The sequence below is a fragment of the Bos indicus genome, chromosome 2 (assembly GCF_029378745.1).
Source record: "Bos indicus isolate NIAB-ARS_2022 breed Sahiwal x Tharparkar chromosome 2, NIAB-ARS_B.indTharparkar_mat_pri_1.0, whole genome shotgun sequence".
Lineage (NCBI taxonomy): Eukaryota > Metazoa > Chordata > Mammalia > Artiodactyla > Bovidae > Bos > Bos indicus.
The window spans coordinates 129633239-129646658 of record NC_091761.1 but is presented as its reverse complement, the minus strand read 5'-3'; positions in this window follow the sequence as shown (position 1 = coordinate 129646658).

Sequence of the window (13420 nt, the reverse complement as noted above, 5' to 3'; positions counted from 1 at the left end):
CTTCTCCAGGAAGAAGGTGCTTTCTGCTTACTGACTTAGGCAATACACCAAGGGCGAGATTTTATATGCACATTTCTGGATTTTTTATATGGTTTTCATTGACATCCTTCCCTCCTCCCCACCCCTCCCCAACCCCACAGAGAGTTTCCCACCTGCTGACAGGCCTCACCAAAGCCAACTGCCTAGGGGCCATCTGGGCTATTCAGAGACTGAGGTTTGGGCGGAGGGTAGGGGGCCAAGGTGGAGGACCAATCCCACCCCAGGACTGTCTCTGAGAGCAAGAGATTGGGAAGGGAGAGGCGGCCGCGGGGTCAGAAGTCTCTGCCCGCATCTCAGCGCTCCTTCTGGCCCAGTCTGTCCAGTACTTGGCAGGTAAATCGGCCCCTCTGAGGTTCCCGAGTGCCCTCAGAAGGCCAGAACCCACTTTTGTCTCTGGAAAGCCTCAGTCGGGCTGCACCAGAGGCCAGGACCCGGATCGTTCACTGTGATACCCCAGCCCTCGAGCGGGTCACCCTCAGACCAGGCTCCTCTCCTCCGCTGGTGGGACAACCCGTGATTCTCTCCCCCACCCCCTACCCTCCACCGGACCCTTGCCCAGGCCTGAGGGCCTTGGCCGGGAGAAAACCCATCCGTCAAGGGGTCTGGCCACAGACTCTCTGCTGGGAGCAAATGCAGGTACCTGAGCGGAACAATCGGTTAGTGGATTGAATGGAAATAAAGGCTTTAGTTAGAAAATGACCCCTGTTCTCTGTAAGCAACGAGAGATCCTGGCACCCTTGGGACACGTCAAGTGACCCATGATGCTCTTCTAAGGGACCGTTCCTTCCTCCGGGTTCAAGGAGGCCCGGGGCTGAGAAGACGCATGAGGACGCCAGTGGCCCACTTGGCCTTCTCTGGCTTGTCAAAAGCACAGGCGATGAAAGTTGAGTTGGAAGCGGCTAGAACTTGGCAGTCTGATGTCCTATGAATCAGTGAGCCACTGCAGGATACATCAGGAGCAGGGAGTTTGACCACCGTGCCCTCAGCATTTCTGGGCCAGAGGAAGGGGGCCCGGGGAATTGAGTGAGCTGTGATGAGAGCGTGAGGGTCCTGAAGGACCCGTGGACCCCTAGTCAAAGCCACACCTATTATCATCTTATGCTGGTCAACTCTGACAGCCTCTGAGCAGACGGGCTTCTACTCACAATCAGAATTCTGACCGTGCGAGGAGGCAGCTGGGGAGGGGAAAGCAGGGACACCGCATCTCAGGACCATTCCCTTTGTCTAGGAGACTGACCAGCTGAGAAAGACTCAGGCCGCAGGTGGTCAACCAAACACCCCTGGGGTTGAGCAAGCATCCAACACGGACTGGCCTGTCGTCTGTCACTCACCTGTTCTCAGAGCCCAAGACGCAAGGGGAAGGAAGGGATTTAGAGGGGAGCACAGACCCCCAGGGGGAACAGCAGAGTGAGCCACAGGGAAGGTGTTGGCTGGCTTCCCACGAACCGGCCAGCCTTGGCCCAGCCAGCTGCCCTCTGTGCCCCAAAGATGCCCAGCACGGGTGGCAGCTGTCCCAGAACACAAGGTCACCTTCTGGAGGGAGCTGCCCCGATGCTTTAGATTAACTCCTGTCTTCCCAGCCCGCCCCCACCCCCACCCCCAGCCCCGCTGCTGGGGGCCCCATAGGGGGCTGGCATTCAGTGCTTCCTGTCAGATGGCTTCCTGTCCTAAGCCGCTAGGCTGATGTCTGCTAGCCAGCTCATCTGCCCATCCACCCTTCAGGGCCAGAGTCCTCGGGTCCGTGTGCCTGCTTCTCAAGAGCGAGGGTGCTACCCAGACCCTCTGTTCCCACTTCAGGGTAACAGACGGACGCCTCCGTGACTGTCCCGGGTGCAGGCAGATGCTTACCTCTCCCCGCGGCTGGGGCAGCTTGCCCACCACCTCTAGCTTGCTTCTCAGTGGGGAGGGTGGGCCACGCTGCCAAGCGCCTTCCACAATGCTGCCCGCTCACCCAGACACACCGCCCGGAGCCACCCGCTGCCTGGTTACTAATCCTTGCCTGGCTCAGCCTCCCAAGTGCCAGCCCCCACCTGCCCAGCAGTGGGAGAGGCGTTTCCGGCTGTCCTGCATGCAGTTGGTACATGAGGAAAGCAAGCTGCCTTGTAAACAGGGGCTGGGGCACCATGGAAATGGGGACCAGCTGCTCTAAGAGGGTGACCAGCAGATGTGCACAGGGCCAGGCAGGATAATAGAGCAATCGTGCCATCACCCCGACTCCTAACTGCCCTGGAAGTCCCCCACCCCCAGATGAGTTACTGTTGATGATCAGCAGGTCTCCTCCTGGGGGATGATATTCCAAATATCGATAAACTGGTTTAAGATGTGGACAGACCGATCAGAAGAGATGACAGCCTCAGGGCTCGACCCAAAGGCCCCAGAGGAGGGGCTGGGGTAGCACCCGGGGAGATACTTAGGGTTTGGGGCAGGGGCTATTTACTGCAGCCCGGGGTGCCTCCTGCCCAAATGGCATCAGTGTGAATTTCCCCATCGTTTCTGGCCGGTCCCTCTCAGGGAGCCCTGTGCCACCCTCTTGTATGCAGTCACTAGTTTGACAGCCCTCTCACATCAGGGGCTCATCTCCAGAATCCTCACCCCCTAGACCACTGCCCACTCCGGTGCTGGGCCCTCAGCCGCGCCTGGCTCCCCCCTGCATCCCTGAAGTCCCCAGTGGTACCAAAGGCTGGAAGACTTGTCAGAGGACATAATGTACATGCATTCGAAGGTCAGGATGAGGCACGATGCTGGCAGAGATGCACGCTGCCACCTGAGTGGCAGCTCTGTCTCTGTCATTAAGACACGGATCTGGGCAAGCCAGCTCCCCTCCTGAGTCTCAGGCTCTCGTTTGTAAAACAAGAGGCCTGGATTGGGTGTGCCAAGGGTGCAAAACACTTTACACACCCCAGTCCTGTGAGGAGGGGCTATTTCCTTCCACAAATGGGGATGGACTGGGAGAGAATGGGCTGACAGAGAGGAAGTAACTTGCTCAGGAAGGGGCAGACCAGGCTGTGGCTACCTGCTTCCAATACCCACCCCACCAGGCTCAGTTAAGACAGCATGAAGCACCTGGCGGTCTGAACGCTGGTTGGTAAGAGAAGGGAAAGGTCAAAGGGGCTGGAGTGGTCAGGGAGGGCTTCGTGTAGGAGGCTGTCTTGACAGTAACAGAGGTTCGGAGAAAGGTCACTCCAAGTGGGAGGCGCAGTGTACCCAAAGATGCAAAGGCCATACTGGTTAACAGTGAGGAGTCATGTCTGGATGGGCCAGAGCAGTGCTGGAAGGTGGAGGGCTGGTTAGGGAAGGTTGAGGCCGCTTGGACAGGTGGGACAGTCCAGCCACAGCAGGTTTTTGAGCAGAAGAGTAGCAGCATGAGCATCAGGTTCTAGAAGGAGGAGTTGGTTCAGCCATTAGATGGGAGCAGGCTGCTTCACAGCTCCCCCTCCACTCCCCCGGGGGGTCAAGAGCCCCCTGGAGAAGCCCTCATTTATTCCTAGAGAATCCAGGCCCCGCCGGTTCCCTTCCCGTCCTCGTTCACTGATGCAGAAAATCCAAAGAGTCGTTCCAGCTGCTTGGGACAGCAGGGTTGGATTCTGTGCTACCTGATTCTTAATTCAGCTGCATCCAGCTGAGAGGCCCACACCACCTCCAGGGCAGCCACTGAGAGAGCCGCCACTCACGGCCAGAGCTGAGTGTATGCAGGAGGTGGTAAGGGCACTGGAAGGCAGGCAGGTGGGTGGGCATTCCCCTGGGGGGGATGGAGCGGAGTGATGGAAGTGGACAGGGTTGGGGGCTGGGTAAGTGGCATGCAAACTGCTCAGGAAGCCCATCTCTGCACCCCGCCCCCTCGCCCTGGCCCTGGGAGAGATGACCCAGACACACTGTTGGGAGGGGGTGGGGGTCCCACCTTTATCAACAGTGCGTTATGCTGGGGAACCCAGGGGCGGGCGAGGGGAGCCATGCCACCCACGCGCCTCCACCCGCCAGCCTTGACTCCGGGTCCCATGAAATGGCTCCTGCCATAAAAAGCACCAACTGTGCCCTCGAAGCTGGCTGCACTCCCCTTCAGGGAAACCAAAGGAAGTGACTCGGCCTTTGTTCTGACACTGCAGGGCTCAGGGGACAGCCCATAGGGGGCTAGCCTCAGGAGGCTGACGCCACAGCGACTGATCGCTAAATGCTCCCCCTGGGCCAGGCCCGTGGGTGGGACCCTACGGGTGTCACATCCCCCCAAGCAACAAGGGAGGAACCAGAGTCTCAGAGATGATTCCCAGAGGAGTCCAGCCAGGCTGTCTGCCTGCTCCTCCCTGACCTAAATCACAAGAGCCAAGGTTGGGCTCAGGAGCCTATGTTTTTAACAAGCTCCTCCGGGAGATTGGTCCAGACATGGAAACCCTCTCTTCGCTTCCCTCACGGTGAACTGTGCCCTGATGTCTACAGAGAGAGGGTCTGGCGTAGACAGGGATTAGGAAAAAAGCAGGACATCAGCAGATAAGATGCCCAAACTCAGACAGGGATTAGGACCCCTGAGGTGGGGGCAGGGCTGGTCCTCAGGAATGTATTCTGAGCTAAGCTTTCAGGAAAATTAGAAAGACCGCACCCCCCCAACCCCTCCACCCCCACCCCAGACCCCGAGTCTGTCTGAGTTTAGCCCCACAGCATGAAGGCTGCTTCAGGAAAGCTGATACAGCAAAGCAGCAGCAGGAACTTAATACTTCAGAGGGGCCCAGGAGCCCACCCAGGGCCACCCCATGCAGACTGCACAGACCTGGAAGCTATGATCCAGGCCTGGTCACTCAACACCTGGCCAGGTGGGCCAGGCAAATGCAGGGTGGGGCTTCCAGCTGGACCTGGGGCTTCCTATAACTCCCCTCCACCAGCCCTTGCTCCCCAGACTAGGGCTTTCCCTGGAGGAAGATGAGGGAGTGAAGGTTCTTGTCTCTACTCCTGGTCTAACGCCCCCGGCTGGAGGAGGGGAAGGAGACACAAGGGAGGTGGGAGGTCAGAGCCAGGACCACATACACTCTGGGGGCCCTGCTGACCCTGCAAGAGTTCCCTGGGCAAAAGATGCCAAGATTCTAGGGTTGCAGAACCTCAAAATTCTAAGATTCCAACAGAAGGACTCCATGTTTTTAAGACTCCACCACCATGCATCTTCAAGCCCCACTGTCCATCCCTGCTCCCCACCCCTGAGGGTCCCGGCAGTGAGAAAGCACAAAGACAGACAGACAGACAGAGTGGCGAGACAGCTAAAAACAACATGAGCACCACCACCATCCTTCGAACCTGAGTCGTTCTGACTGGGATGCTGAGTTTCTCTCCCTGGTAGAGGGGTAGAATTGCCCACCCCTGGCCCTCCTGGCAGCGAGGGGGCTGACTTCCCCAGGCTGCAGCAAAGCCCCAAGCAGGCCACAGGGCCCAGGGGGCTGGGGGGCTGGAGAGCTCAGGTTAGGAGGCTGGTAGGGGCCCCAGGCGCTCTGTTCAGGGAGGGACTCCTCTGGGGTGGACACTCTCCAGCCCAAGAGAGGAAGCTGCTGGCCAAGGATGCACTGAGGGATCCCCCCCAAGCTTGCCGCCTCCCTGTTCAGAGCAAGAGTCTTAACCCCAGGCAACCAGAAAGGCGGGTCCTGCTGCAAACCCCGGAGTCAGGGGACCTCCCTCGGACACTCAGGATGCAATTTCCATGGCCACGCAGCCCCAGCCCCCTCACGTCCCAGTTGAGACCGCTAAGCCTATGGAATCTGGGAGACCAGCTGGAAGAGGTGTCTCTGGAGCCCAGTCATCGGTCTGGCTGCTTTCCCCTCGGTGGACAGGGACTTGGGCGAGCAGGGGGCACAAAGCTGAGCCCCTGAGGCTGGCCCGGAGAAGCATGGGCAGGGACACTCACTCACAGCCAGCCTCTTTGGAGCCCAGGAAAGAGCGATTCCTGGTTGGCCGTGCCCAGCCCCCAACGCTCATCATCGCTGCTATTTCTTGAGTGCCAACAATGTGCCGGGTGCCGCGCTTCACTTTTTATACCCAGTGTCTTGCTTAACCCTTGCGCAGCTCTGTGAGACGGGGCCAATCCCTCCACAGACTAGGGAACTCAAGAGACGTGCATGGTGGCCTTCCCAGGTTGGCCAGTGGTCTCTGACCCAGCGCCTGCCCTCGCAGTCACTATGCTAAGCTGCAGCCTGTGGTTCCCACTCAGCCCCTGTCCCCTGTCAGAACCTGTGCCAATCAAACCCAGATCCCTGAGGGGCACCCTGTCTGCGGGCACTTGGACGCCCCCGCCGACCCTGACCTCCTGGAACTGCTGTCTGAGCCACAGGCGGTGGGGACGGGCCCTTGGACTGCCCCCCTGGAGTTTCACTCTTACCTCTGGCCACAAAGGCCAGAGCTCCCAGCAGGGGCCCCAAGGGTCTGGTGTGGTCTCACGCAACCTGTTTCTTCTGGTCAAGAACATGGGTTTTTCCCAACAATGCTGGGGAGTCAGGGAGGGATGCAGCTGGGGTTCTGATGGTTGTGGGTCAGACCTGGCTCCCTGAACGGCTCCCCCACCCCATCATGACAGAGGAAATCTCACCAGCTGTGTCCGTGAGCAACCCTGACCCTGTTTCTCCAATGCCTTTGTAGGAGTATTTTTAGCAGATCCTTTTTTTTCCAAAATAAATGTGAATTGCAAAAATTATCACTTGGACTTGCAGTGTATTTCCCCCCAGTGTTCCCCAGGGAACAAAGAGGAGTCCTGGGAGGTCTTCAGCTGGGTTCTGAAGCGTGACTAGGAGTTTTCCAAGGCTAAGGATGGAGTCAGGGTTGGGGCTAGGATTGGGTTGAGGCTGGGGTGCAGATTTGGCCTGGATGTTGAACTCGAGCAGTAATTCCTAAGTGTTCTAAGAACACTCATTCATGTTTAAGAGTTTGAGCTCTGCTGTGAGAAGTCCTAAGGATTCAAGTCCCAACTCGGCCATTTGTCAACTATACATCCTTGGAGAGGACACATCATTGCTTGGAGCCTCATTTTCATGTCTTTAAGATGGGACAGTAACACCGAGCTCCTGGAGTAGATGTGAAGATGAAACGAAGCCTGTCAAGCACTCAGAGTCACAACTGTTAGCTCTTAAGTCTTCTGCCAGGAGGAAGTAGAGCCCAAAACTGCCACATACTGAGCTGTGTTCTCTGCAACCAGGACAGAGCTTGACTCACAGGAGGCTCTCGATGAATGTTTGTCCATTCAAAACAGGGTATTTGGGGAGGACTCCATGGTCAAATACACTAGGCAAATTCTGGGTTTGGGCAGGCTGATCAGACCTCTTTACTTGGGGACATTGTAGAGCCTTAAATGTGCCAAAAGCACAATGTGTGTGCATGTGCTCACTCGTGTCTGACTCTTTGCGATCCCAGGGACTGTAGCCCACCAGGCTCCCCAGTCCATGGGATTCTCCAGGCAAGAATACTGGAGTGGGTTGCCATTTCCTGCTCCAGGGGATCGTCCTGACCCAGGGGCGAATCTCTAAGAAGCTGTTATCATCTGCAGGGTTTCCCACTGCGGCAGGAGCATCTCATGGGACCAGCGTCCCTGGGAGCACACTTGGAGAAGTTCACCAGCATCTGGGTAACAACCTGGTGTTTAGAGGGAGAGCAGGGCTGAGGCTGAAACGGGGCTGTAAACACGAGGGGACAGACATCAGAGGGTTGGATGGGGGGAGGTCTCCTCGATGGCATGACATTCAGGCAGGGAGAGCCTAACAGACTCCACCTTGCAAGACCTTTGTGAGCGTTAAGTAGTTAACAGGCGCCAGAGTGCCCAGGCAGAGAGCCTGGCACACAGCAGAGGCTCAGTAAGAAGTTCCTCCCCTTACTGCCCCCGGGAGCAGCCGTGCCAGACCTCGTGGGATGAGGCCAGGAGGAGGAACTGAAGACTGAGCCAGGCCTTCCCTCCATGGAGCCACGCTGCCCCCTGGGGGCTGAGGTTAGTAACAGGTCAGACAGCCCCAGAGCAAGCATGGCATTCTGGGCTGGGGGAAGGCGGGGGGTGATGAGCCCTCTGCTCCCCACCCTGGGGAAGGTCCAGGCCAGTGGGTGCGGACCCAGAAGCACAGCGACAGGGCAGGAGGCAGAGAAGCTGAACCAAAGGTTATCCCCTTACCAGCTGCCTTACCTAGGTGCCCCTTCTCAACTCCCTCAGTTCAGTTTAGTCACTCAGTTCCCGATCTTTGTGACCCTATGGACTGCAGCATGCCAGGCATCCCTGTCTATCACCAACTCCTGGAGCTTACTCAAACTCATGTCCATTGAGTCAGTGATGCCATCCAACCATTTCATCCTGTCGTCATCCCCTTCTCCTCCTGCCTTCAATCTTTCCCAGCATCAGGGTCTTTTCCAATGAGTCAGTTCTTCATCAAGTGGCCAAACTATTGGAGTTTCAGCTTCAGCATCAGTCCTTCCAATGAATATTCAGGACTGATTTCCTTTAGGATGGACTGGTTGCTGCCCAAGGGACTCTCAAGAGTCTTCTCCAACACTACAGTTCAAAAGCATTAATTCTTCGGCGCTCAGCTTTCTTTATAGTCCAATTCTCACATCCATACATGACTACTGGAAAAACCGTAGCTTTGACTAGACAGACCTTTGTTGGCAAAGTAATGTCTCTGCTTTTTAATATGCTATCTAGGTTGGTCATAGCTTTTCTTCCAAGGAGCAAGCATCTTTTAGTTTCATGGCTACAGTCACCATCTGCCATGATTTCGGAACCCACCAAAATAAAGTCTGTCACTGTTTTCATTGTTTCCCCATCTATTTGCCATAAAGTGGCAGGACCAGATACCACGATCTTAGTTTTCTGAATGTTGAGCTCCCAACTCCCTACTCCTGACTTAATGATAATACTGTGTCTCAGGTCCAGGCTGCTGACCTAAGAATGTCTCTACAGTAAGGACCCAGGAGCAGTCAATCTGGCTGAGATGAGGAACTAGGAAATTTTTCTGGAGGCTGTAATTACCCAACCACCTTGCTGTTTATCTGTAGCTTTCAAGTGTACTGGGAATGGCTCAGGGAGGAGGCAGCTGATGGAGACTGCTACCCCTTGGCACCACCACCCACATTTTATCCCCGAATGCCCACCACCATCAGAGATGCTCATTACCAGGGGTGCGCTATTTAGTGTGTGCCAACCAACTTGCCAAGCATACTTCACAAATGCTGGCTGACACTTCCATTTGAGTCCACAGGTGAGACAAGAGTGAGACGACAGGACAGAGGGGCAGGGGGACAGACAGCAGAAGCAGATGAAGAGGCACGAACCGCCGGGGTAAAACAAAGAAGACTGGTGGTGGTGGCGGTCACCAAATACCGCCTGACTGTTTGCGACCTCACAGAGCGCAGCCCACCAGGCTCCTCTGTCCTCTGCTATCTCCTGGAGTTTGCTCAAATTCAGGTCCGTTGAGTCGGTGATGCTGTCTGACCATCTCATCCTCTGCCACTCCCTTCTCCTTTTGCCTTCCATCTTTCCCAGCATCAGGGTCTTTTCCAATGAGTCAGTTCTTCCCATCAAGTGGCCAAAGTATAGGAGTTTCAGCTTCAGCATCAGTCCTTCCAATGAATATTCAGGGTTGATTTCCTTTGGGATGGACTGGTTTGATCTCACTGCAGTCCAAGAGGTTCTCAAGAGTCTTTTGAAAGTGAAGTGAAATTGTCAGCCGCCCAGTCCTGTCTGACTCTTTGTGATCCCATGGACTGTAGCCCACCAGGCTCCTCTGTCCATAGAATCCTCCAGGCAAGAATATTGGAGTGGGTAGCCATTCCCTTCTCCAGGGGATCTTCTCATCCTAGGAATTGAACCCAGGTCTCCTGCATCGCAGGTGGATTCTTTACCATGGAGCACAAGGGGAGCATACAGGAGTCTTCTCAGTACCACAATTAGAAAGCATCAATTCTTTAGTGCCCTGCCTTCTTTATGATCCAACTCTCACATCCATACATGACTACTAGAAAAACCACAACTCTGACTATACAGACCTTATAAAATAAACAAGATACAAGGAAATAATATACAGCACAGAGAGTATAACCAACATTGTATAACAACATTAAATGGAGCATAACCTATAAACAGGGCTTCCCTGGTGGCTCAGAGGGTAAATCGTCTGCCTGCAATGCAGGAGACCCGGGTTTGATCCCTGAGTCGGGAAGATCCCCTGGAGAAGGAAATGGCAACCCACTTCAGTACTCTTGCCTGGAAAATCCCATGGATGGAGGAGCCTGGTAGGCTACAGTCCATGGGGTCGTAAAGAGTTGGACACAACTGAGCGACTTCATTTAACCTATAAAAACATGAAATCACTACCTTCCACACCTGAAAACAATATAACATTGAAAATCAACTATGTTTCCTTTCTTTAAGTGAAACAACAAAGGCTTATGTTAGAACTTTGCTTGCTCCACAAGGACATGGGCGACTTCTCTGCTGAATCAGGTAATAGTTTTCAAATACTGCAAGAATATTTCTTCAGTTTTTTTGTGCTATTATTCACCATGTCACATTTTTCAACTTAATCTGCATTAACATGTCATCCATTACTTTCTTAGGCCTAGACAATCAACAAACGATAAATAAATCAAGCCCTGATGTGTAGTAACGGCCATTTTCCACAGTATAAATGGCCAACAAGGTTTATTTCAAAGTGTGAGTCACCAAACAACAGACTTTGGAAGAGATGCTGGGCAGCATATCTTTTTTTTTTTTTGGCTTTTAAATAACAGAAATGTGTTTCTCACAGCTGCGGAGGCTGCAGGTCCAAGATGAGGGTGCCTGCACGGCCGTAGTTCTGCGGAGGGCCCTCTTCTGGGTTGCAGATTGCCCTGGCAGAGAACAGAGCTCATCAACACATGGTTACACAATGTTCCCAAAATTCAGATACGACAGATATAAACAAGCTCAAGAACACAGATAACAGTACACACAATAAAATAGCTAGAAAAGTGATTTGAGTGTATTGAATACACTTTATGCTATTGTAAATTTATATAATTTCATTTTTTAATGATGGCATCTAACAACAGCTTCACAAAATTCCTGAAAACGTAACAGCTGGCTCTGGCCAGCTGGTGGGAACTAGCTCCGGCACTACCCAGGGCCTTCTTCCTGTCTTACAACAGTGGAAATTGAGGCTCACAGAGACAGGGGTGTCTTAACTGCTCAAGGTCAAGATGAATGCAGCTTGGTGGGGTAGCACTCAGGTATATTTTACACTAAAACTGACTTTCAAACTCCCTCCTTGAGAAGACCTGGCATCTTCTCCGCCAGCTCTTTTCTGCATCCCTCTGGCACTTCAGCACAATTTACAGAATTTCTTCTTCCTCCTCCCCTCTCCTCAAAATCAATCCTGAGACTGGACCCTTCCTTCCATTCCAGGAACACTAAACCCCGGAGCCTCTGATGCCGAAGAAGGAGCCCTCGGATCCAGGGGAGGGTGAGAGATACCCAGCCCAGCTAGCAAGTATTCGAGTGACCTGCCCCCCAAAAGCTCACCCTTGGTTCATATCTAAGTGGTAGGAAGAGCTGTGGCCCCTGCAGAGACTCGGTGGAGCCCCACTGATACATTTCTGACCTTGGGCAAGTCACTTCACTTCCTGGAGTCCATGGGCTATCTGATCTCTACCCTCAGGGTTGCCAGGACCATTATCTAACTGCTGCCTGCCTTCTCTCCCAGTTTCCTTAAATGGTGTGAGGGTGGATACCAGGGAGCCCCCTGATCAACCCTAAGCCTGAGATTCCATCCTGAAGGGTCTTACCTTGGGTTTCCAGCATTGCCCTCTTCCAACTGTTCTTTTTAATTCCATTAGGCTTGGAGGAACAGCTGATCAATTTAATCGTCAAGAAGGAGTTTGTTCGGGCTTCTTCCCTGAGACCCTGGGCTCTTCCCCTCTTCCCTCTTTCTTCTCCTGTAGGCAAGAAAGCTGTGGCCTAGCCTCCCCAGCCTGAGGCCCACAACCAGAGGCCCTGGCTTGGGTCTTCCCTTCATGAGTCTTGAGCTTGCTGGAAGGGAAACCCCACCATATTACCCGCAGTCCCTCTGGGTTATTCTGAGAGGTTCATGGTTCTCTGCAACCAACCCTTCATGTGCCTGACCAGTCCTGATCCCCCCTCAGCTGCCCACAGAGGTCACTGTAGCCAGACTGATGATGGAAGATGTCGGATGACTTGACCTTCATCCTGGCTCTGCCCTACATGCCCGAGTGACCTCGGCAAGTTGCTGACCCTCTGAGCCTCATTCTTCTGTCAGAAGACAGTTTCTGAGTGTATTTTTACACCAGGCACTGTGCTGGGCACAGGTTACACCCAGAAGCAGGAGAGACAAGGCCCCTGCCTTCATAAACTCTGCGGCCCTTACTGAAGCAAATAAATGGAATAAAGGCAAATTGTCACAAGTCCTGGGAAGGAAACCAGCAGATCTCCGTGACACCAGCCCAAGAGGGTGACAGACTTTAGACAGAGCAGCAGGGAAAGGGGAGAATCTGAGTAAAGAGCTAAGGAATGAGAAGGGGCAGTCATGTGAAAACCAAAGGAAACAGACATGCATAGGCCCCAGTTCCTCACCACGGAAGGAGACTTAAACACTGTACCTCGCAATCCTGGGTTCCAAGGAGGTGCCCAGTGGACCACGTACAGGAAAAAAGCGAGGACCTAAGCTTTGCCTCCCAACTCCACCTCCTCCAGAATAATTCTGCTTCTGTTTTAAAGATTGGATTTGGAGCTTCTCCGGTGGTCCAGTGGTTAAGAGTCCGCCTTGCAATGGAGGGATCACAGGTACTATCCCTAGTTCCGAAAGATCCCACATGCTGCACAGTATCTAAGCCCATGTGCCGCTGCTACTGAGCGAGTGCTCAAGAGCCTGTGCTCCACAAGAGAACCACCACCGTGAGAAGCCAGCGCACCACGAAGAGCAGCACCTGCTTGCTGCAACTAGGGAGAGCCTGCATGCAGCAACCAAGACCCATCACAGCCAATCAATAAATAAATAAATCTTAAAAAAAAAAAAGATTGGAATTGGATGTTTTCAAAACAAGAATGACAGCTGAAAGATGTTCAGAAACTACTAGAAACTCATCTCACTCACGATGAGATAATGGCTGAGGACTCTCTTCAGGCTTGGGATGTCCTCCATCTCTCCTCCCAGAGATGCTCACTTCGCACCCCACCTGGCACAGGCTGTGCCTTTAAGCATCTTCTGGTTTTCACTTACCAAAAGTCCCAGAGAGAGAAGAAAAATACTCAATCTCTGGATTCCTTTTGAAAACTTGAGAGAAAAACATGATGAGCACAAACATAAGTTAATTTTTAATATATTATCCAGCCCCACACTCATGTCCACAAAAACAGACAGAGGAGTACAAAGGCTCAGTGCAGTTT